The following is a 22643-nucleotide window of genomic DNA, read 5'->3' on the forward strand; positions in this document are numbered from 1 at the left end:
CAGGTTAAAAGTAACTTAGATGGAAATAAGCACCTCCTAGAAACAGCGGAAGTTAACACATTTGCCTTACTTGGCAGTGCTTCCCAAAGCAAGTGAATGGTTTTCAAAATTATATGTAACACTGATCATATAGTCTTTCAAAGCTTATAGTGCATTTGCTGATACCGCTTAAACCGCAGTCATTGCCATTTCAACAACATTGTAGGTGTTGCTTTCTGCTATCACCTGTTCTGTAAAGTCTTGAAATGTCATTTCTCTGGAGTTTTAAGTGCAAAAATAAATTGCATCTCTTTCAAAAGAGAAGCTTTAATTTTATTCCTGTACAATTGTCCTGTAAGTATTTCTCAAGTTTGTTGAATCATATGTGATATTTTATAGCCAAAGAAAATAATAGTTGTTAATTAGAAGTTTCTGGCATATGTGGCTGTAAATCTACATAAGGTTTATTTTGAAGTTTGAGAAGGTAGAGAAAATCTCTTGTATGTTGTCTACCCAGTCACTGGGAATTTAATCAGATGCGACAGCTTTGTTTTGCATTTTACTAGTTAGATTTACTGTCATTTGGTAACCTACTCAGAGAATTGTGTGGGTGGTGCTCTGGAATAAACCACAACTTTCCTGCTTGATCTTACTCCAGTAGTTTGAAATTCAGCTATAATAGACACAGTTGTTTTTCTAATTCACATCTGGACCCTTTAATACTCTTATTACATATGCAGTGAATGTTCTTAAGCATACTTCAGTGAGAGGTAGAGGGCTTTTGCTTGGGATGTGGCCACATGTAGAAAATACAAGACTAGTAAATATTTAAAGAGCGTTTTATGGAATGAAAAAAAAAGTTGCTATATCCTTTATTCCCACAAGAGGACTGGCAGACTTTCTAAGGTTTTTCTTTTAAATGTTATATGGCAAGACCATTTGTTCTTTTGTTACTCTGAAATTTCCTGACTACTCTTGTCCTGAATTTAATGAGATTTGAGACAATGATACACAAACAAGTTATGTGAGATATTGCTGCCCTTTGTCGGTGTCTTGTTCAATAACATCCCGTGGATCAAAGATACTTTTTTTTTAACTGTTAGGGCATGCACATGTACCTAGAATACACATCCTCGTCTCTAGCTCTCCTTTCCAATTAAAAGATTGGTATTTCTTTCCTCTCAAAACCACTCATGCAGCCTTTCAAAGCACAGTTCAGCCTGGGAAGAGAAGATATTGCGTTTCTCAGCGATATTTGAGAGCGTCGCTGGTGGCTCCTGTCACTTCCTTGAGAAACGAGCCCACATTCCTGCATATGCAGCTGGCTCTGCTGTTACCTGTAGCACCAGGGGAAGACAAAAGGAATCTCCTACCTGCCTCCTCTTCAAGTACATTATATCTTTTCAGCCTTGAGCAGGGGCAGTCCTTTCAACTTCAGGGGAATTCAGTTGTGCGAAGAGGAAAGATGCAAGTTCTGAATGTCCTACAAATTAACACAGAGGCTGGATGTGACTTGCAACAGCTCTCTTTTACATGTTTGAAAAGTTATTTGTTGTATTACCATCCAGTGACGAGGCCTTGCTCTGACTTCCCACTTCCTAGCAATAGTTTTTCATATTTTCAAATAAGGTGGTATTTTTCAACAAGGAATCTCATTGTTTACAAATGATACTTTTGGCCTGTAAAACTGAAGTCTGGGGGTTTTCAGAGCTGACTGGAGATCGCTAAAGCTTTGCTGGTACAATGTGTGCCTGGTGCCACAGCAGAACCGGCTGTACAGACAGAGCTACAGACTTCAGAAGGCTGAATGGTTTTGTCAGTTTATTTCAAGTCTCACACTGTTTAATATTCCCATCTACTGGAATCATGAACTTACCTGCAATTTTAAACCTTAATTAAAATAAAATCTCTTACATACTATCATTATAGAAAAATACTTGGAAATACGGTGTAAGCAAACCCTAGAAATAAAACCCCCACATTCAAACAATATACATTTTACACTGTCAACCTGCTAATTTCCTTGAACATCTGATTCTCAGACATATGGAGTCTTCTGCTGACTTCTCTGTAGACTTTATGATTTGGACCCAACTTGGCATGCAATACCCATTCAAAAATTCTGGTTTCGTAATCCTCCCTGAATGTGCTGTTCTGCTGCTTTAAATTGCTGTGGCTAGGAAAATAATGTCAAAGCTTTTACCAACTTAAAACATAGATTTTTTTTTTTTTCCCTGTATAGGCCAATCCCAAAATTAATCCCTACACAGCAAGAATACATTGTATATATAGCGTAATATGTTCTATGGCATTCTTGTCACTCGGATTTGAAGTAACTGTGGTATAAACCTCACTTTGAGGTGTAAGATTTTGCATCATTACTTGAGGGGTGGAGCATTTCATCTTACCATACCATACTTTCCTAATTTTTCCTCCTTTTTCTTCCTTTTCCCCCCTTTTTTCTCTTATTTCCCTTTTCCCTCTTCTCCTCTTCATTTTCCTTTAATTTAAATCACAATGCAGAGGAAAACTTGTAACTATCTCAACTGTACACTCTGCACATGACCGACAGAAAGTTTTATTCTCGCCTTGTAATTAAAATCACACATTGGGGTTTGATTTCCATTGGACTTTTGCAGAGGGGCTTTAACTTTCTTCTGAACAAACTACCTTTAACAGACAAGGTATTAGATGTCAAACATCTTGTTTCTTTTCTCCTTCAAAAAAGTTTTCCTGGTGTATAGTTGCACTGACATTGACAAATTTGAGCAAGGTTGAGGGCAGCTATTGGTAGGTTTATTGTATAGGTTTAAAAAATCTGTTTCATGAAGCATGTGTTTTGATTACAAACACAGCAAGACCCTCTATAATATGTCAGATTACTGGAGTGTTCAAATTTCTTTTATTTTAATAGTCCGCAACTCACGCTAGAAAATAAAAATGTACCTGAAGTTTCTTTGTATAATTTTTCTGCATGTCATTCGTTATTTTCTGTTTGTGTAGAAATTGTGGGTTTTCCATGAATAGGCTTTAATGCAGAGTAAATTAGCTGCTAGTTATTTTAAGATTTTTTGCATGATGTGTGCTATATACTGATAATGAGTCTACCAAAGTGTAATTTAATTATAACATTATTCACTTGTATGCAAAATTATCTAGAAACTATGTCAGAAGTATTATATAGAAAATTTCTGTTAAGACGTATCATATAGTAAATTTCTATATAAGGAAGTATATAAGAAGTATCATGAAAACTGTATAATACAGTTTGTAAAACACAGCTCTCCGCATAACAAAATCAGATTTTTGAAAAGGAAGCTGTTAGCTGTTAATACTCCATACCAACAGGTATTTCTTTTATATTCCCAAATTAATGTGCAATCTGGCCTTGTGGCAGGACTAAATAGATGAGAGGTCTTCTGTTTCTTCTAAAGGTTACAGGAACTTGGGTTTGGTTTCAAGAACTTTGTTTTGGGAGTGGATGGTAGAGACTATTACTTCTTATATGTGGCTTTTTGCAGTAAATTTATCCTTCCTGCATTATTTGTTTTTGAGCAAAAGACACTCTGGTTGATGGAATGCAAATAGAGAAGATTCTAGTAATTACAACAAAAAAGACAATGTTACTTTGAGCCTCAAAATATGATGTTGTCACCTTGGAAGGTTAAGAGTTTTTTTTGTTACTTGTTTTACATGTAGCTTGGTGACAAGATCCCTGTGTCAGCTGAAACGATGTGATTTTTGCTAATGCAATAGAATGGTAGAATGCTTATCCTGACTGCAAGTCGAAGTGCGTGAAGTGCGCGTGTGTTTTGCTAATGTGAACAGAGATGTTTTCGGTGTCAACTGAATAGATTCCAGAACTGCATCACAGAGTAAGAAGGAAATTTCTTGCAGCTTATGTACATGAAAAAACAGAGCTGGGCTGGGGTAAGAACCTTTGTGTCAACAGTTGCTTCTGAATAGTTGCTTCGAAAGCTCTTACCTGTGCTCTTTGAAATACTTTTCGCTAGCAAATAGCTGGCAGTAACTGTCAGCATATGAAAACCTGCTCCAGGTCACATTGTTTCCCCGTATGATATTCAGAAAAAGTCTGTTTGGGCATCATTTCTAAAGTGCCATTTGTACGCCCATGAAGAGTTTTATGACTGATATTAGAAATGCAAGGTCTCGTTCTCGTTGGTTGAATGTGCAGGATTAATAATTGCAGTTCACTGCATATTTTCTGAGGATCATGTTCCTCATCTTAATCAGTGTCAAGTTTCTATAGCAACTGGCATTTAAGAATGAGAGACAATAATGCGTGTTGCTGCCACTGTTAGCCACTAAGAGTAATGGAGAAAATGTTTGAAAATACATGTCCAAATATTTTCACACACACCTTCTTCCATCTCTTAAAGAGCTTGGATTGAGACCTGTGGATACTGTAAGATCATATTGGTATACGTTCATTTAACTAGACATCAAATAATGTAATTATTTAATTTGCCATAGTTTTTTTCTTAAAAATGTTGAGCAAAGAAGGATGCAATAAGCAGAGTCATTTGTGGGTTTGTCTGTGATCAGTGTTTATATAGCATAACCATTATAATTTCTTAACAGAGATATAAAAAGCTTGGTGGAACCCAGTTGCTCTAATGGCTAGTGTAGTCCAGTAGGAAGAGGTAGAAGGAGGCACAGACCACTGCAAAGCACAGGAGATAAGTGCGCTAAAACCTTTGGGAGCAGGTTTCCGTGAGCGTAGATCATATAGAAGCTTGGGATGCTAAAGTCACGGGGAGTTTTTCATAAGCCTGTTTGTCTGTCACACACAGAAACATTGGGGTAAACAGTTTTGTGACAGACAGGTATTTTACACTAGCACACCTTTCTAAAAATATCCAAACATGTATGGCTGAAGAAAAGAATGTAGGCAATATTTTACTGATTCTATGTATTATTATCAATAAGACTTTTAAATCATTCATGAGCTGAAAGATTCCTTATGACTATTTTCTTGATTTTGTGAATATTAAAGGGATGTTGTCATTTCTAACGTGTATAGCCTGACAGATGGAAGTTTTACCTTAGTTTGAACAGACCATCTCATCATTATGGTGCATTTTCTCTTTTTTACTTTGGCGCTGAAGTGCTGCATATTGTGGGGGTGGTAATTCCCATCTGTAAATCATTAGTGGTGAAGAAATGACACCTTATTTTGTCTATGAAAAGCAAACCTAATTCATTTACTCATGATAATAGACAATTATTCGTTTCTACCCCAGGATCCTTAAGACTGCGATAAACTTTATGATAAGGTTTCAGTTCAGTCATAATTATGGATGATTATCGTATTATCTGTAGAGCAGTCATATTGATCATGCTGTTAGCGGGGGGGGTGTGTGTGTGTATTTGAATAAGTCTGTGTTTTGTAAATATCTTTCCTGTGACCTTGTTCAAATCCTGTGGGCATCTCTTTTAATAACTCTCTTTTGAAGTGATTTTATGCACCTGAAGAAATACCTTGTTGCACACCTCTGAACTAAAATAGCGAGAATTTTGCCAGACATGCATGAAATTACGTTAAATTTTAGCATTTATGGCCTTCGTTCTTGGCTGCTATTGCTGCACAGGTTGAGAAAAGTCAACAGGATTCAGCTGGATCCACATAGCTTCCCCTATGAGTGGAGATGGATGGAGAAACGGGATTTATCCATCATCTCTGCTTCTCCCTAGTCAAGTGGAGGATTTGGAGCAGAAGAAGGGAGAAACCTCAATAGTGATTGAGTTGGAACCGAAGCCTGCCTTAGCAGCAGCAGGTAATCTCTTCAGGAGCAGAGAAGTCACTGGCAGAGCCTATTTTTCAGTATTGTGTCCTGTGGTGCCCTGTTCCAGCCCTGCCTGTTTTATCTTCATTCCCTCTCCTCCTTCTTTCCATTTAGCGAGTCCTTTCTGAACGCAAATCACACTTGTATACCTGAGTGTGTAGAGTTGAAATCTGCATCCTGTTGTGTTGTTTACTTTGCTAGATAGTTATATTCCTCTACTTGAAGCTTGCTCCGAGTTGTTTAGGGCAGCACCTGTCATGGAGTGGACTCCCTTCTGTGGTTGCTGGATGCTTGTAGCCACGCAGCAGAGAAGCAGCTCCACTTGTGTGCATGTCTGCCTCAAATCCATGTGAGTGCTGCATGCAGCCTGGCTACTGCCCTTCTGCAGCGTTTGAAACATTGGCAGTTGCTATAATCGTGCTGATCATACTGTCTCCCTCAGGCGTGGAGGAGTATTTAACTCTTAAGAAGATACCCTTAGTAAGATAGCTTAAGGAATACACTATTTTAACATAAAAATTCTAGCTCATCATTGTTTAAACAGTGAACTGAATGTTGTCTAAATGTGGAACAGGTTTCCAGATAAAGCCATGTGGCCCTGTAGCAGGGTATGTTTAGACACTGAAAATTAATATGGAAAGTTTGAGCTCTAGTTTTATCTGATTGATGCAACGATATATTTTTTGGAGCTGTAACCAAGTTATATTTAGTAGTGATTCTGAGTCTGATCCTGTTGCCCTCACTCATGTGTAGTCCTGCTCATTTCAAGCACCCGCAAGCTTTGCTCATTCAATTAAGGTATTACAAACCTGTTCTGAATGTCCTTGATTCACTTGCATGGCCAGACTTTGTTTGAAGTCCTAAACCAATTTTTTAATATATATTTTAGTTACCTATGTCCTATTTTAAGTTTAATGAAGTACCTGAAAATGCCTGTGTTCATAGCAGACGCAGCAGACTACTCCATTAGACACATATATCACCCAAATAAAAGTGGAAATGGACCTTATCCTAATAAGTTTTAGGTTGCTGTAAGAGGAGAAATAGATAATCAAATTTACACTTGTATTAAATTTGGACTTGTACTATAATAGGAGAAAGTTTAATCCAAGTGTCCAGCTGAATCTCTGAGGTTATGCTCTGGTTAGTTTTTTATTTTGGGTAGCAATTCAGCTTTTACATTTTATTTTGTTTTGTATAGTGGTTTATCTAGAGGAAACATAGTGAACAGAAAAAAATAAGAGCACTAGGCCACTTGGTGGTGTAATATGCAAAGGAAAACGGATCTGTCATGTCCAAGTCCAGGAAAGGTACATAATAGACTATTTTTATTTGCTTATTATCCAATTAAACATGGTACAAGACATTACCATGAACAATTACTTTTTAAAGACCTTTAATTTCAAGCAGGTAGTCAAGTACATTTTGTAGGATAAATCTGGTTTTATCTTACTGAAGGTATTTGCATTCAAGCTTTTAACGGTCTGTTAGTTGCTTCAGAAATCCGGAACCAGTTCACAGTAGAAAATACATAATTTTAAAATGGAGAAGGCCACACGGAATCCATGGTCCCCACCCTGCGTATGATTTTAGTGACAGCTTTGGTTTTCATCTGCTGGAGCCTGGCGTCCCTCACATTCACAACACGTACAGCAGCTTCTCCTCAACTCGTTGTATAATATTTTATCCAGATGGCTGAGAAGCTGTGGCATTGGGGTGCTTTGAACCACAAAAGCAATGGCCAGAAAGCGGGGTGATGGGCACCCACAGTCCCGTGCAGGCTCCTGCAAATGCTGCACCTGCCAGAGATCCGCATGAGCTGCACCGTGATGCTGAAACACATACACTTACCAAAAACATATATACGCTATACAAAACAAAGGATAATGTGTGGAAGATCAGGTTGGTGGGGCCCATTTATTTTTCTCCATGCAATAAGAAGAATGAAAGGTCCGGCCTTCCATTACCTTTTAGTCCAAACTGCTTTGAATAGGCGCAAGACTTTTGAGCTTGGCAGGTTCTGTCAAGCAGTGTGTGCAGAGACAAAAATTTGTACTGCACACACCGGTGTTCATGTCGGGGGAGAAGAGTGAGGATAAAAGAATCAGTATAATGCTGCTCTGCAAATTCTTGCACAAGTCAACATTTTCCATGCTCAGTGGGGCCCACTGCTCCTACTTATACAGTCCTAAAATGACATTCGGCCTTTTGAAGGCAACTGTGTGGCTGATGTGGCCTCCGATGAAGATGATTTCGACACCCCTGCATTAAGGAATGTCAGTTTTTGTCAAACAATTGTTCTGAAATGGTAATCAGAATTTTCTTTTCTGGAGGAAAGGAAAAAACCAAGGAAAATAGAGGAAGTTTTCATTCCTACTTGACAGAAACATTGAAGTAACAGTTAAGTTGCATTTTCAGATTGCGGAAGGGAAAAAAGATGTTTTGACTGGTGTTTGGCTTGAGTTTGATTTGGCTTTTTAGCCTACAGCCTAGAAACGAAGAAAATTTAGGCCAAGGCTGTTCACATTAAATTGAAGACCTGATTTAGCCTTGTCGCTGATGATTGTACCCAATCTAGGTACTAAAAGAAGTAGCAGGTACTTGCAAGTGTCCGAGGGGCTGCTAACCTGCTGGGACCTTGGCTGAGGTGAATTTATCTGTATCATATTCTTATGTTCCTCTGTAAATCCAGAGTGTGTAGTTGAAGTGAGAACTTCCCACGTTGGCTCTAAGATCTGTAAGGACAGGCTTACCCTTTAAATCACTGTGGAGCGTACTCCTGGCTTCGGGAGACAGACAGCATCAGTGATGGTTGATCTCTGTTTTATCTTGCTTGTTGGTGTAGATGTTTACAGATATATAAAGGGTGAGTGTCAGGAGGATGGAGCCAGGCTCTTCTCGGTGACAACCAGTGATAGGACAAGGGGCAATGGGTGCAAACTGGAACACAAAAGGTTCCACTTAAATTTGAGAAGAAACTTCTTCTCAGTGAGGGTGGCAGAGCCTGGCCCAGGCTGCCCAGGGAGGTTGTGGAGTCTCCTTCTGTGCAGACATTCCAACCCGCCTGGACACCTTCCTGTGTAACCTCATCTGGGTGTTCCTGCTCCATGGGGGGATTGCACTGGATGAGCTTTCCAGGGCCCTTCCAACCCCTGACATTCTGGGATTCTGTGTGATGACCTCCTGGATCATGTGCTGCTGGAAAACCTTCAGAACTCCCCAGATTTTTCCATAAATCAGACCTGAAATATATTTAACTTTCCCATAGTGAGCCAGCTGGCAGATAATTGCGCTCCTTATGTCATGCACGTTAGCTCCTGAAGCTTCCAAGCGGTATTGATGAGCAACGATGTGGTGTGGATAGGGAACACACAATTCGCAGCATACTTCTATAGCCCCTGTGATATCCTCCACAACTGTGTTTTCTGAGTGAAATCTTGGAGGACAGCAGCATAAACAGTGTGTACCTCAAGGTTACTGATCCTTTAGATTGCTGATCATATGTAACTGAAATAATACTATTCCAATATCCAAATATTAAGGATCTGTTGCAGGCTATGAATCTTGTAGAAATTACTATGTAGAAGTTACTAAGAACTTTTGGGTTAAACTTTGGGTTTTTTTTGTTTTCCTCTCTGAACCCGCTCGGTAGAATATAGATGGTTTGCAAGAGATTGGCTGGGATCAGAAAATTGGCAGCTGAAGAAAGGAAATGAAGTTAAATGAAAACTATGAGAGATTGGTCTGGCTAGGCTGACTTACTAGAACTCTGCTTTGGTTTTAGTTCTTCCAAAGTCTTGGTGAACAACTAGCCTGATGTGGAACAAGAGGGGAGATGATGCGCTCTGAGGGGAGGAATGTGGCTCCGCTCTTATTATGCTCTTCTGTTAAGAGGGTTTGCTGAAAAAATGTACTAAATGACAACATCATGATCAATTTTTTGTCACCTTTAAAGAAAAAAAATCAGTCCTTTGCTCAAGGAAGTGATGGAAGGAGTTAAGGATTCAAGCATGTTACTGTTCAGATAGGGTCTGTTTGGCTAGACCTAAATTCCTTATGTCATTGCTCGTTAATGTTGTTGTGCCAAGTGTTTATGCATGAGTGTCCGAGAAGAACAGGACGTGATCAGTTCAAAACGGCCTTGTCAGGCTGCATGAAGAATTCACTCTGAGATGTATATGGAAATGCGTGCTTTATGATTCGCTCTGACAGGATATTCACATTGCTGCTTTAAGTGTTGCTGCAAATCTTTTCACAGTAGATGATCAATTGGTGCTTTACTCATTCTTTCTATTGATTTAAAACATGAAAACAACAATACGGCCACATCTCACAGGATTTTTCTGTATGCTATGAAAGGAAATCCATCAGATCAGTGATCTGTCCGGGTCTGTCACCGCCTGGTTCTGAGGAGATGTCCCTCTCGTTGCTGTGATTTCCTCATCTCCCGTTTTAGTAGAAAGTGACCTGAATCACAGCACCACATTCTGGTCTTGAATTGGAATGGACTTTTTGGGTAGATTTGTGTAAACCCTTCTTTCCCTTCTTGTCTCCGAAGGAGACTACTAAGGCTAAAAATGGCTTATCTTAATAGGTTGTGAAAGTTTACACAGGGTTGTATCAGGCAAGTTAAATGTGTGGTGCCATCATTATGTCCTGATGTTACATCCTGCTGTTGAACGTTTATTTCTCCAAAGGACTTTGTCTTGCATGCTGAGGATGGAATGATCCGATATCACTGGAAGCTTGAAGCGCATGTTTTGGTTTTTACCCTGTCTTGTGGCAGGTGGTTCCACAGCCTGATTGGGCAAGAAGGTGTCTTCTCTTAACCCTTGTCTTTATTGAAATATCTGAACATTAGAGAGATTTCTGAATGTAGCTCCTGATCTCAAGCTACTCCTAAGAGCTGTTGCCAAAGTGGAACATCAGCAGCAGTTCAGGAAGCAGTTTTACCATAATTAGATGGCACTTTCAGAGTCCTTGCTAGACCCGCAATATTGCTGGAAATGTTTATTTCAAATAATCTATAAGGGGCAGTGCAAACGTTTTTCTGCTTTTTATAGAACCCGTTTCTCATTTTGCAAGTGGGCGCTAGATAAAAATGGCAATGCAACTTCAGAAAATTAACTTAACACTTTTGCTTGATTTAATTGGAGGCATAAATATAAGAGTCATACTTATTCGACTGAAACCTTATATTTATTGTTCCCTACCAGAATTCTTGCTTTATAGTACAGAGCAACACTTCACAGTTGCCAAGTTTCACTGGAGATGAAGTGATAATCTCTGGCTGTAAGTTGTAAATTGCTTTGGGATAAAAGGTACTGCATAAATGTAAATTGTTACCTTATTAAATGCAAGTGTAGCATAACATGGTTTTCAAAGTACTAATGAGTATTTTCTTTGCAAGTCTGATGGCTTTTTTAAGATAAAATAGCACTGGGTTTATTTAATCAGCCTAAAAGGTTCTTATCTAGCTCATTGTGATGCTTATTTTTATTGCTATAAACAAACAATATTTGGAAGAATTGCAGGATAAAATAAGCTAAAGTTACAATGTCCTAATGTTTTGATTACCAATCAGGTTGCTTATTTTCCTGTTTAAATCAAAATGAATATTTTATGATAAGTCGTACTAAAATATATTATTTTGTCTTGTTCTTGTCACACAGAAGACAATGTCATAGAATCTAGTCTGGATGTGCAAAAGGATTAAAGATGGTAACATCACAGACACTGTGAATGAGAGGATCGTTTGGGGGATATTGAACTGAAGGACTGATGAATACCATTTTAACATGTTTCTGTATCGTTTGGATCGCTTCAGTTCCTTCCCCCCATTTATATGCTTGGCTTTTAATAGTGTGAAGGAATAAAAATAAAGGAGACTATAACTTAAATGAGGCTGGAAGATCATCAGGTTCTTATAAATTAGGCAATTGTGGTTGTTAGGAAGTGCTGGGATCTCACTTCTACCCGACTATATTTACCACTCATTTGAGTTACCATAAGAATACAAATATATGTTCACATACCAACCACTGCAACATGACAGGTAATATACTTAAAATGTTGTTGTTTGACAGACTTAACCAGGGAAGAAATGGAGGAAAATAGCAAGGTTTTAAGTAGAAATTGCTTAGGAAGAAGGACCATAGCTGAGTATGTCCTTGTATATGGAGCAAACAGGGGAAGAAAGCTCCCAGATAATTGGAAATTGTCAAGTTCTGTAACAGTTGTGAGAAAAGCAGCAAGCAAAGCTTGAGGAGAAGAATTAAGCCAAAGTAGCAAAAACCCATTAAGGCTTAAATAATGATACAAGAGCATGTAAAAACTAATTTTTGTTGAACACTCAACTTTTAGCAGGTCGAACATAGTTTCATTTTTGTCCTGAAGTACACTTCAATAACAATATGTACTTCTATATATATATTTAAGAATACTAAATGATGTATATAAATGCTGAAGGTTTTATGCATGTGCATTTTAGCAAGTCTAATTTCACTCTCAGGGCATGTTCACGTCAGGTAAACACTGTCATTCTGTGTTTTGATTCGATTCATTATTATTCTGACATAATTTGCGATATAAAACACGGGAAGGGAATAATGCCAGTGCAGCAACAGACAACGTGGTGAAAAATGGAACTATATTTTCCGGAGGCTTATTGCTAAGCCAACCTCATGGCCAAAAAGGAACAGAAATCAGTAGATTGGTGTGAGTACACATAGATGGCAGAAGTGAAGGGGTATTAAGTGTCTATAAATATCAGTACCCAAATGAAATTGCATTTGTGTCCTGTATGGGTCCCTCTAACTAAGGCAGCAAGGGGTGATGTGGGCTCTGTTCACCTGTAGTCTCTGCAGAGTGTTTTGTTGGTCTGTGTTGCAGCCACATCTTTATTTTGCTGGGTGGCCGTAGGAACAGCAGGAGCCGCTCTACCTGAGATTTACAACAGCTTCTGTTTTATTAGCTGCCCACCTCATCCCCTGATGGTCAACTGCAAACCGGCATGCGGCTTTGGGGTTAAACAGTGCCGACAAAACTAATAATAGTTAATTTGGGTCCTCTGGCCCCAGCTCAACATAGCAGTTAAGCATGACTTCAAGAGAGTCAGGGTTCAGAATTCAAAAGTGGAATTGCACGTGCACCGCTGGCTATGGCGTTTGCTCTTATTGTCTTGGGGCAGGAGGGGGTGCAATTTTACGGTGCAGTTGTGGAGATTTCTTACATGGAATTCTTAATGGTTTCCAGGTACTGGAATATTTAATGATGTTTCCTACATAAGTAAATACTGTTTAGATGTTTTAATTCATATTTTTCCATGCTATTCAATAAAAATGAAGTAAGTGTTTATGCAGTAGCACATTGAGATGCTCCATATTGAATCAACTTTGTCAAGGAGTGGCGGGATGAGGATTTATGGCGAGAGGGGAGGGATAGAGGCCCAGTATGGAGAGGGAACACAACTGATCACAGAGCCTGGTTGGCTCCAGCACACGTCAGGAGCGCGGCTGCAGCTTTGTCCAGAAAAAACAGTTCCAGGAGAGGTATCGTCTGACCCCACATCTCATGGAAACCTTTCGTTACACTTATTTTTTTCTCCCTCTAATCCAGGGGTGTCAAACTCATTTTCACTGGGGGCCACATCAGCCTCCTCTGTGAAATGATAATGTCTGCTAAAAATCAAAGGATGTGAACTAGAACAGCTTTATGCAAGTTGGTTTTAGATTATTTTCTGATTTCACTACAATTTCCTACTTAGGCAAATGCCGTGTTCAGGAGAACTACAGAAAAAAATCTAGATACACACATAACTGTTTCTTGGTTTATCCTACTCTTTGGATATATAAAGATTAAATATGGCTCTGGTCTTTAAAATTAACCTGCAGATGTTGTACAGCTGCTCGTCAATGCCTGAACACCTTCCTCCCTGGAGCGTCATAGGGTGTCCCACCAAAGTGATTAAAATAAGCCCTATTTTGTGAAAAGAAGCATAACACATAAAGTGAATCCAAGCATTTATTAAAGATGAAGATAACAAGAAGCAAACAGCTTTCTCAAAAGGGAGGCAATGTTTATTGACCTTACCTTACTCGTGGTCCTGTCCATATCCCTGTAGTGTTAAAGCATTTCAGAAAAATGCAGCATTTCTTTAGCACAATGACATATTTAGCAGTCTGCTCAGGCTATTTCAGACTTCCATTAGAACCGTATCATTCCATCGAAGATGCTTATCCATACACCTTCACAAACTGATTTGAAAAACCAGAGCAGTTGTTTTTCTAGGCTAAATTTGGAGTTGAAATCCAGCTGACAGTGCCAATGCTTTCACCTGGTTTACACAGGTGAATAGTTGACTTGAATGTCCTTCAAGTTTTATACATCTCATTTTATAGTCAAGGAGTTGCACGGGCTATTCTTGACTACAGACAACTTGTTTTGCTTTAATTCTTCTGTGGTTATTCACTGACAAATTTCTGCATGAACCAGCTAGATACCTGGAGCCTTTACATTTATAACCGAAGGAAAAAAAGTATATGGCTTAATGAGGTGAGGGTGTGCTCCTCATTCTGCTGAATTGGGGAGTGAGTAAATGTGAAGACTTCTCTTAGCCAACAGGCAGCTAATTAAATAATAACCTTTTCAGTTAAATGCATTATTCTTCACACCTTGAAACAAGGTCAGGTTCTGTTAATAGATTTCAAGCCACTTTGTATTAGAAACAGATTGTAACATGTATTGATTGTAGGCCTTGTGTTATTTTCCTTAAAGCAAGAAAGCTTATTCTGTGAGTGTGTGGTTCAAGGCATTTGCAGGCAGGATGAGCTGCTGATTTGGTAATACCACCTAAGAGAACTGCTTTTACAGAGCTTAAAAATACTTAAATTCTCATGTCAGGCTTGGATTTCACAGCCCACGCCAACACGTTCTAGAGATAGAAGTTGATGGAAATATTTACTGACCAGCAAGAGAGACAATCAGAACAGACAGGACCACTGTTCCTTCTCAGGAATGCTGTAGTTCACCAACAGTTAAGTGTCAGTTACTTGTTAACACAATTCCTCGAGTATTTTAGCCAAAATTAATTCAAAACTCAATTGTATTCTAGAAATCTTCAGGATTAAATGCAACCAACAGAATTTGAGCTGTCTTTTGGCTTTAAGGATAAATTATTCTGAGTTCGGCTCTGCAGCCTTCACTTGCCATTGACTGATGCAGAGCTTCAGCTACTGAAAGTTCATAAGAAAGAAGGTGAAGATGTATTTTGTATCAGCTGTGAAAATAAGCCATTGAGCGACACCTGTGTACCAGTAAGTCCAAAAAGTCAATGAAGTTTATTATTTACTTCACAAGGGAGGCCCAAACAGAAGTGCTGCAGCCACGCTTGTGAATGATTTGTACTGTTCACTGCCACATCCATCTGCATAAATAGGCTTCCTCGCAGAATTTAGATGACTAGAAATGCCTCCTCTTTGGCTTTATTAATGTCATTTATTTTTAATAGAGGGGAAAATTGAAGTAAGTTCTTTATGTGAAGCCTGTTGAGGAAAGGAATCTGGGGAAAAAAAACTTAGAAGTTAATTTTTTTTTTTTTTTTTTTTTTAATCTAGAAATCTTGTGCTTAGTAAGTGTTTAAAAATTTCTGGCAGTCCTGTTAGTAAAAATAATTATTCACAGCCTTCTGGGTGTTGTGGAGCTTTTCATTTCATATGTTCAAAAGAAAGGGAGATTCTTCCAAATCCTCAAATGTACAAAAGTACATTAATTTCATTTTCATCACATTTCTTCATTGCATTAGATTTGCATGGATTTTTAACCCAGAGATTTAGCAGTGGTGTGGGAAGACAAGCTTTCTTTTTGCCTTTTTTTTTTTTCTTTCCAGGAGGGCATTTTGGGTCATTTTAGATGAAAGAAACTTCAGTTCATGCTATTATGTTGGTTTCCTGGTTACAGTTCAGTTTTGATTCCTCCTCTAGAGGACACACGAAAGGGAAAAATGTTGGCAACTATATTGGACCTCTGGGTGGTTGCGTTCCTTTTTAATTTTAGCACAGATTCTAGTTAGTACTTCTGAATAACATCAGCCTTCCTTCTCAGGTTGGTCCCACTGATTATCTCTGGGGCAGAGGATATTTATTTATGGGGACTGTTTAGGTAGAACCGTCCTGGACAGTGTACCTAGAAGTGATGGTTCTTGTTTGTTTGACTGAGGAATATGGTTCCCTGGGACTACAGAAGGCTCACACGGTTTATCAAAATGCAAGATACTGCAGTTCGCAAGAACAGTTGCAGACACTCCAAGTGATGGAAAGCCCATAAAGATGTCCCCAAACAAGGATTTTTCTGATGAGGCCACTGTTTAAGGCTCAAGTTAATGTAAAGGCACAGGAGGGAAGGTTGGGTGGTGTTTGCGTAGAAGGGGGAGTTCTGGATAGCTCTACTGCCATTGAGCAGCCCCTAAAGTATCTCAATTATTGTATTAGAGTGAGTGTATTAGATCTTTTGGAGAAAAGAATTTTTCCTGAAGGAAAATGCTAACGTGACTTCCCAGTATGAGTTCTGTGTTACATCTGCTGCAGGTGCAATGATGAATCACATTGCTTTTTTGAAATATATTATCTAAATATATTGGAACACGTAAATTGTTAGCCATTCACATGGGTGCTTAGGAAGAACATCTCCCAAAAGAGAGATGTAGGAATTTCTTGTGTCGATAGTGAATATGGTTATATTCTTTCTTCCCTATTTATTTTTAGTCAAATGCAGATTTATGTTTCACTGTGCTTTACTAATCATGCAACCACTTGCTGAATGTTTTACGATGGGTCTGTTTCTCTGGGAGTGCCTGGTACACTGAGTATTCTTGATGACAACTGGTACTTCATAAATGCAGGATATTAATAGCATAAGAGCTTTATTACTTGTTTAGAGTTCTACAGGTTGTTTCTGTTAAGAGAAGAATTTTTTATGTGGAAAGACACATAAAAGCAGTTTCTTATTCACAGACAATACATACAGTACTTAGCTAGATATGGTTGGGATCATATGGCAGCAAATAATTTATTGGCTTTTAGGTCCTGACCCTTTGTTTTGCAAGTGCACTTGCTCTCTTGTTTTCTCTCTCAGGGATGTATTTCCAGGCTTTTCTCCCTCTGTCCTTGACTTTCCTGCTGCTTAATTCCTGCTGCTTCAAGTTGCCTTTATATATTTGCATGTGACTCTGCTGAAAATCTTCAGGCTGCGTTTAGCATTTGAACGTAGAGGAAAACCTCAGTCTGCCTGGCCCAGCTTCTAGAGCTTCATGGCTGCAGAAATGGTGTTGCGAGTGGTGGCTGCCATGGAAAAACGGCCATTGAGCTGCTGTTGTCCTGACATGTGGCTGCTGCACCTGCTGGCCTGAAGGCAAGTTAGAAGACTACCAGTGGGTCAAAACCCCATTGCGAGGGAGCTGCCTGATGTTGAGTATGGAAGAGCCAGAATGAACTCATATTTTGTGCACCTAAAAGACATGGGGAAGACAACTAGAAGGCTTTCGCGTACAGCTTGTACCACTTGGGACATCAATGTTGTGCTGCCTCCTTTTTGTCTGATTTTATTTGAGCGTATTATTCAGCATTTAAGTCAGAATTGGTTTTCCAGCAATACTGTATAGCATTGAGATTTGGATATAAATGCAAGAATATCTGAAATGATTTCAGATTTGATCATGTAGGAACTACTGCTTGTGTGTGGAACCAAAGTGCTGTATTTCATTGCCTTAATTCCACAATCAGATACACATTTGCTTAACAGGGAGGAGAACCTACTGTGCGGATCTATATCCCCATTGATCACACAGAGAAAACATCGCCACCATCATGTAGAATAAACCATTTCTTATGCCTTGTGATTATCAGACATTATTAGCAGCTTATTGGTGTTCATGTGACAACTCTTACTGCCTTTGTTATAGATATGGATAGCCTTAGACCTAATTTTTTTGTTGTTTTGATTGACATGAGAATATAGCACATTAAAAGACTGTCTGACGTATTCTGGCGGCTGCTTTGTTGCTGTAGAGGTCAAGGTTTCGTTGTTCCAGGTGTTCTGGCTACCTACAGAGAGACGGCCCTTGACCAAAATATCTTACCATCTAACTGCAAACCAGAATTTTTCCATTTTGCTGATGTTACGGCTCGGAACATTTTCCTGTACCTTTAACTAATCCTATTTTCAGTGGCTCAAAATGTGATTTTCAAGCTGTGTGTTTATGTGCAGTAGGACAGGTGCTTTCAGGGACCGACCACTCATTGGGACTGTCACTGTGCTCAACACATCTAGTATTTCTGAGAGGCATTGGATGTATTCGTTTTGTGGTTATACAGCTTAACAAATTCAGGGTAATGGGACAGATTATTGCCAAAGTAGCTATTATGGTATCTGGGAATACAGAAGACATTGCGAGGACTGAGCTGTAATTCTGATGTTATGACAGTGTTTACCACTCAATGACTCTGCATCTCCTTTCCTAGATGATTGTGGGGAGCAGGAATTGTGTCAGTGTTTTATTTTTATTGTTTGTATTCTTTTAGAATGACGTATGTCGGCCTTTCCTTAAACGTGATTCTTCTGGTGTCACTTGAACCTTTATTTTAATGATTTAATTATTTTGGGATTGTGTTGAAGTTTCTTCTCCCTCCTCAGTGCTAATTGATTGTGCTTTTATTTTAGATTTTATACAGTGCATGGTGAAGCACTCATTGATGGATTATTTGATGTACTGAAGGAAAGAACGAAGGTCTAGTGAGATATGATATAATGCTAGAATATTGTTGCAATTCAGATAAAAATAGTGGCTGATTTAACTTATATGAGAGGTAAATGTGCTACTAGCTTATAAGCTAGTATAAAATGTGGTGGTTTTTTTCAAGAGTAATTTAGACTAAATAAGTGGAAACTATGTGCATAGTCAGTAATTGCTATTCTCATCATAACAGCAAAGTAAAAATATGTAGTATTACTTCAGGGATGCTATTCAGGATGAAAGAATGCTGTGTTTCAAGGCAAGTGGAAAGTATGATTAATGCTTTAGCAATGAAGTATTTTGGATGTTTTCATGTGTGGAGTGACTGTCATACCACTATAAAGACTTAGTCCTGGCTTATAAATGAGTTTGAGCCTTACAGTTCCTTGTATGAGATGTTTAAAGGTCATGTCCCTTTTTGGAGTTTTATTTCTAAAAGTAATGGAGCAGAAATAGCTTCCTATTTGAAATCTTTCCAGCAGAGGCACATGTTGAATGCAAATTCAGTCGAGTTCTTTCGCAGTCCTGTTTCCACTGCCAGAGTTTGGTCTGGAGCACTTGCCTGTTGTCTTTGCAGTGTCTGTCCCATCTTGGATCTGCTGAAGTCAGAACGGGGCAATGCAGGTACCAGATCTGCAACCCAAAAGCGCAAGATAGAAAGAGAAAGATCATGATAGTCTCATTATCAGAAATCGAATGAAAGAAGGACTTAACTTGGAGCGTTTTATGAGAGGAAGCAAGAGCAGAAATGAGGTCAGGAATGAAAGACAGACCGTGACTTAGGAAGGGAAGCAAGACCACACTTCGCGGATGAAGTGGTACAGCAAGTTCTTGTGAGTAACATATACATTTGTCAACCACGCAGTTTGTTTGGGGAGATTGCAGTGACATTTCACAGTAATATCATCCCATTTTAATACATTTTAAAAAATCATGTTTAATTCATCCTCTGAAAATGGTGTGGGTAGCAACTGGAAACATTTCTTGAAGGATGCAAGGCATTCGGGATGCCAGATGAGAACAGTGGCATATGGATTTTGATTTTTCTGTGAAAGAAGTTGGAAATCTTCACCCCAGCGAAGCAGTTTAAAGTCAGGCTTTATAAAGCTGTTCTTTGCGACGCAAATATGGAAACCAACCTTGTCATTTTTCGTTGGTGTTCTGCTCCGCAGCCGAGGATCCAGGAGAGCTTTGGCGAGCCATAGCTGACATTGTGCCGCTGGTGCCTTCCCCACAGTGTGAATTCCTTTGAATGGCAGTTTCTCTAGGGGGGATTAGCCACCACAGATGTCACAGATCCTGGGAATATCTTCCATGATAAAAAAAGGAGAGCTGGCATCTCAACTGTCATTTAATAATCTACAGACTCGTTAATTTATGTGTTTTATGAAATTTGATGCCTGCAGATACAACAAACCTGTTCTTCAAGTGCTTGCTGCTTTGATTGCAAAATGTGTATTAATTTATGTTCTTGTAGAACAGTTAGATTATAAAATGCCAAGTTGTCTTTGCTTTGTATCTTTTAACATAGCAATGGATATATCAGGAGTGCTGATCTCCCCATTGTGTATGTCTTAAAGCAAGCCTCTTTGACTAATACCTTTCCCTTCCTTTTCTCGTCCTCTCCTCCCTGTGTAATGTTAGTCTAAAATGCTGATTAAGGTCAAAACAAGTTTATGCCAGTTAAAAACAGACATATGGAAAGTTCCAGCACTGAGCCCCATAAGCTATGAGGGAGGAATTTATAGCCTCGCAGTGCTCCCAGCGCTTCTCTTTAATTAACTACTCTAAGCATCCTGAAATTCTCAACAATAATCTGCCTGACAACAGGGAACCCTCTAGTTCTGTATATAGTAGTGATGACCCTGCCCAACAGCATAGATGAGTATATCAGGTGTTCTGTGACCTCCCAGCAAACTCTGACACTCCTTGGCCTGCGCTGAAGATGTGAAAAATCAGTTGGTTCAGTTGTTTTGCCCTTATTTAAGGAAAGCGTACCTACCTTCAGCTTTACTGATTTTACTTGTAAAAGCACATTTGTTTCTTTATTTTTAAGAAACAGCCAAACAGACAGAATTCCACAATGCTTTTAAGCATGTATAGAATCATAGAAACATTCTGGTTGGAAAAGGCCTTTAGGATCATCGAGTCCAACCATTAACCCAGCCGTGTCCCTGAGAACCTCATCTCCGCGTCTGTCCAGCCCCTCCAGGGAGCCCACGTTTATTAACTTATCTGCTGCCTCTTATGGCCCTTAGGGTTCTTTTTCAGAGTTACTGCTTTCCAGAATACTCCATCCTATAAATATGACCACCCCTGTTTGTTCACAGATACACAATCTCACGTTTGGCTTTGTTTATATCTGTTCTCTCATTGGCTATACAGGACCTATTCTTCGTTACCTGCAAACTTTTTCAATATTTATATGTTTTGTCTTTGTCACTGTTGAAAACATGAAATGCCACTGACCACAAATTCATTTTGTCTTAATAATGTTCAGTTTTTAATTTCTTAATATTTGCCAATTTTTCTTACTATTAATTGAAATTAAGAGCAGTTATTCATCAAAGATCTCACAGCCATTGAAGTGCTTTATGTCTGCACCTCTCACCTTTATCAACCCAACTTATTTCATAAATGAAAGAGATTAAGTAAATCTGATGTAAACTTTACATTATTTTCCAAGCTGCCTTGTGATTAGGAAATACGTATGCCCTGACATTTTCCTCCTTCATTTTTTAAAATTACACTAAAAACTCTCTTGTAATAACTACAAAAATATGGTAAGCTATAAAGCAGTGTCATACAGTTGTCATTGATTATCGTAATGACTAATACGCATGCGGATATGTCCAGATTGGGGGCATTAATTCCATCACAGAATTTAGGGGAAGCTGTAGCACCTGCTGAGGTTCAGCGTCAGGATTTTCATGGTTAACTTGTACTGTGCTTTGTGCTGGTAGATCATCTGCTTTCAAACTAACGAGTTTATGTTTACGGGGCTGGTATTAAAGGCGTGTCTGTAGGGGGTAAGGTTTTGGGGAAAGCTTACAAAAAGGTATAGAAAATGGAAGCTTCTCAATTATTAAGTCCCTAAGTACAGTGGTACTAAAAATAAATAATGAAATATTTACTTCCATGAAATAACGTTACTGTCTTTGATTCCAAGTTTTAATTTTTCACTGTCAGGAGTAAGTATTGATCAATTCACTATTGTGGAAAAAATGCAGCTTTTGGAGAACTTAGGTTTGTTTCCTTTCCATTTTATTGGGTGGGACAATGCTTTTGTTTAAAGAAAAGGGTAAAAAGCAGGCTGATTTACATTCTGCATGACTTTACAATCTTCGCCATGTTAGCCTGTATTTCTTTCCTTTTGAAGACAAATTCCCAGCCATCCCCTTATTTCTTTTTTCCCCTCTGTCCCTGACCCTGTCATTACACTCTTGAACCCCCTCATGTGGCCTTTTTTGATGCTGGCCAGAATGGGCCAGTGTCTCAGATGAGGAGGTTTCATTGTTTTGTAAAATACCATATTTATGAGAGCATTTCTGAAGCTACAAAGGTCAGACATCTGACTGAAAATCAGTATTAACTGGATACTTCACTCCCTTTCTACCTTTCAAAATCTCACTGTATAATAGTATTTCCCTCTGGAGTTGTCTGAATAAGAAGGATAACAGATGTGTGTGTATCGTGGTTGCTTACCCAAGACATTGCCGCGTAAATCTAGTAAGTGAGGATCAAGATACTTTGTGATATGCTCCACCATGTCAAAACAGTGGCTAAATCTTTTCACTGAAGTGGTGATTAGGAAATTTATATTTAATCCAAATAGTCCCTAAGTGTCACTACAAAGAAGTAAGACTTAATTGCATTATTGCTTGTGACATATATTGTATGCAGTACACATTAGAATCACATGCATTGTACAAAGATTTTCAGTATCAGCTTTATTAATGGAGGGTAAGAATTTGAAAATTCCAGTGCATTAACATGCCAAAGATATTTCTACTTTCTGAAGTTCCATATGTTCTGACTTGAAAGTGACTCTACCAAGGGCAACATTAATG

At 38.8% G+C, this 22643-nt stretch overlaps 1 protein-coding gene across 1 annotated transcript in view; it reads left to right on the forward strand.

Annotated features, from left to right (window-relative positions):
• NKD1 (NKD inhibitor of WNT signaling pathway 1) overlaps positions 1–22643 on the forward strand; it is a 268072-nt gene that overhangs the window by 1668 nt on the left and 243761 nt on the right. The window lies entirely within an intron of this gene.

Source organism: Streptopelia decaocto, assembly GCF_964273445.1.
Source record: "Streptopelia decaocto genome assembly, chromosome: 11".
In the NCBI taxonomy this organism is placed as follows: Eukaryota; Metazoa; Chordata; class Aves; order Columbiformes; family Columbidae; genus Streptopelia; species Streptopelia decaocto.